At 35.3% G+C, this 3,794-nt stretch overlaps 1 protein-coding gene across 2 annotated transcripts in view; it reads left to right on the plus strand.

Moving 5' to 3' along the window:
- The window catches only part of LOC108976415, a 138,540-nt gene that overhangs the window by 111,592 nt on the left and 23,154 nt on the right, over positions 1-3,794 (plus strand). The window lies entirely within an intron of this gene.

The raw sequence follows: 3,794 nt of genomic DNA on the forward strand, positions 1-3,794 counted from the left end.
CTCCGTATGCCACAGTCAACATTCGGAATGCATCCGCGCACTTAATTTCGCTTTTCACACAAAACTTGATACAGGTTCTTTGATCCATTTTTTTGAATAGRYAAAAATCGAAGACGATCCAAAACACGTGCAAGCAAAGCAGCTGTCAACAATTAAATGAACATTCAAAATGGCCGAAAACGCCACAAAAATTCGAAATTCGAATATACGTAACCCGCGAAAATTCAAAATTCGCGATAATTTTTGAACACACCTCGTACTTTTAAAATTAATAGTATAATACTTAGCAGTGAGACAGAAAAAGATGATTGATAGAATAATGTAGTCAAAGATAGAATAGGATATAAGATGCCTTTTTAAGAAAGTACATGGCAATCCTTCAACGGACCCTTATTGACATTTGTATACAATAGCTGGTAATTCATCACCTACAATAATTTCGCTGAATTTTCATAGTTCTCAGTTTCATATTCAAACGTATAAAAACAGTTTTATCATTGTTTCTACATTCTGAGCAGAGCTTAGGTTTGCCACCCTATAAAGCATATATTATATAAAAAGGGATCAGCACGACGAGTTGAGTCGACCACATCTATCTGTACATACGCGAACTAGTATCGCAGTTTTTGAGATATCGATCTGAAATTTTGTATTCCTTTTTTCTTCATTCACTCCTCTTTCAACTATTTTGTTGGAAGCGCCGATATCGAATGACTTTTTTATATGAAAAATTATCTTCTCGAAATTTTACAATGAATTACAGAAACAGCGTTAAAAACTTCGAGCAACTAACTAAAGTAACTAAAAAATACTTTATACTCTTTTATGCTATAAGAAATGCACCTGTTTAAAGTCCCATTGCAGTCGAATTTAACATTTCTTTTGTTTTTAAATAAGATTAGTTCAATAAGTTCCAATTTGTTAGATCTTCCTGCTTTGGAATACATTCATCAAATTGCTTCTTGGTTCGAACTTAAACCAACAAAATGCGCATGGAATTGTAAAGGCATTAGATAGTTAGATTTTCATTAGGACGGAAAATTGAATATGTTATGGAATATAGCACTGATTTGGACTTTGAACATATGGCTGATTCTCAAAAACAGAAAAACCTAGACAGGAGACAAAAGGCTTCCACTTTTCGGTTATATTAAAAACTAATTTAAAAGTCAAAAAGAAAAAACGTTTTCCGCTCGCTGTTTATTCAAGCGACGAAAAATGCTAAACCCTCAGCTTCAAGCTAGTTGGCTTTATAACTATAAATATGAGCACTTTTTCGAAGTCAAAGGCTTAGGTAATGCTTTGGAAAACATAAACATTGCATAACCATATTTATTAACGACTTTAAGTCCCTACTTTACGCACAATCTTCTGCTTATTTTGCTCCACTTTGCGTTGCTATTAAAATAAGGAATTTATGTTGAGGGAAGGCACTAATATTACACGCTGATTTCCTTTGTATGCGCGCATTATGCATTCCACGCGCACAACTGTAAATAAATATTAGCAAAACAGCAACAACAAAAGCTAAACGGAAGAACTGCATAAAAACGATACATTCAAGGAAAATAAGCGAGTAGGAAGAGAAGGGAAGACTGCGCGCAGCTCAGCTGGTCAGGAGGCATGCAAGGCCACTAGCGAGCTTTTGAGCTACGCACAAGCGCATTAAATTGTAAATAAATACATATTTTTAAGACGACTAAGCGCAAGCGTCTGAACTTGCAACAACTTGCATGAGCGCTTGAAATGATGAGAAAAAAATACAAATAAAAAGTTTGCCCTCCTTTGTCGCCCTTAGCCTTTGTGTGAAGTTCGCACGGCGTTAAGCCTTTGTTTTCTTTCTAGTTCATTTTTGTAGTAGTAAAAATTTGGCAAAGTATTAGAGAACAGCCAGCCGAGCAGGACTACGCAAACAACCGAAATATGACAATAAAAGCGCGAGAGAAAATAACAGTAAACGCAATACAACTTACGCTTCGTGAATGCAAACGAAATCAAAATATATAATATCTCTACATATATAGGCATCTGCATGTGGACATCCACATAGAAACTACAGCAATCGACAGAAAAATGTTACCATTGGCTAAAAGTTGAGAAGTATTTTTTTCGATTTGCAAAAGTTAAGTAGACCACTCTAAAGATCACTGCGACTACAAGTGCTTAAAAATTAAATTGTGTAAATAAATTTTCGCGTAGAATCTTGAGGCTCAGTTGTATGTTCGTCACCAATTGTAAAGTCAAGCTTGAGTTACCAGAAGATGGCAATAATGGGTAAGAACAATAATAACGGTAATATAACGATATAATTGAAAGATATACATACTTTCAAAAGTATAAAAAAAAGTTATAGCCAATTTACTTATTGTGAGTCCCATCTTCTCTTATCGAGATTTTGCCAATTCGAAACAGTAAAGGAAGGCCAGTTAATTCAATATAGAAAAGTCATAAATTTTCCTCTCTAATAACCTGCAGGATTCAGAGGTGGAGGCTCCGCAAACATTCCAACCACGTTATATCAAAAAATAGTAAGACTTTTTAATTTGAATTTCGCGTGAAAACCAATTCGTCATGACTGTAAGTGACATCTGTATCAAATGTCACATCAATAGTACACGCTGTCTATTATCTGTCTGCGTTTCATAAAGTGCATTCGACGGTTTTTACGATGAGTGACATTATTCAACAAAGAAATCCCATTCAATTTTGTGTGCGGAATCAAATTTCTGGTTCCGGAACTTTCAGAATGTTGGAGAAGACCTTCGGTGATAATTGTTATGTGGCGAATAAGTGTTTTTGATTGGAACAAATAATTCGAAGAGGGTCGAGAATGTTTTGACAACGAACCACGTTCAGGACGGCCGTCAACTATAACTGATGATCAACATGTCAATAAAATAAAGGAATTGGTGCTTGAGAATCGACGTTTAACAGTCAGACATCTTTTCATTTGGGCCTAAAAAAAGTGAAAGAACGATCAAAATCACAAAATTTTTTCGAAAAACTAAACAGCGTTAACGTCTGTGAAACAATGCTTCCCGACTACCAGAATGTCATGAAACGTATTATTAATGGCGTTGAGTCTTAGATCAATATAGTGGCAAAAGTAAATCGAATCCGAAAAATTCACATCAAAGCAGGTAAAAAATCAAGATTACGTTGAGGGTTTTCTTCGGTTATCGAAGTGTGGTTCACTACGCATTCCTTTCTGTCGGGACTGTCGGGAAAAAATACTATTTGTGTGTTATGCGTCATTTGCACGAAGCTATTCGTAAAAACAGGCCGGAATTACGTAATCACTCTCCTTGATACTGGTTCCGAAATTTCTTTCGTATCAAATGACTTTAAGAGATCGGCTCGAAACCTATGGATTTTATCTCAGAGAATGCGTATTTATATTACAATCGTATTGGATTCGGTCTCCGATTGGCCTCAGATCTTCAGCATAAATTAGGTTCGTGCTTATGGACAATACCTTAAAGGGGTATTCTGCTCAAGAATTTTGAAAAATTCGATCTTTTTCTCATATATTTAAAGTTTAGACCCTTAAGAACATATCCTCCAAAAGATTTTTAAAAATTAAAATTATTTTAACAGCTACAGTTACTTTAGTGACGCAGTCCAGCAGCACACTAATAAATTACTTTGACTCACTTTTTTAAACGCGCTTTTCTCGAAACTAGTTTTTTCCACACGGTACCGGCCTTATCTCAAGTTCTATACAACCGATTTACTTGAACTTTTGTGTGAACCTTCTTTATATAATCCTTTATCGTTCCTACCAGCAGCGTGTC

Source organism: Bactrocera latifrons, unplaced genomic scaffold (assembly GCF_001853355.1).
Source record: "Bactrocera latifrons isolate USDA-ARS-PBARC rearing strain unplaced genomic scaffold, ASM185335v1 scaffold_76, whole genome shotgun sequence".
NCBI lineage: Eukaryota > Metazoa > Arthropoda > Insecta > Diptera > Tephritidae > Bactrocera > Bactrocera latifrons.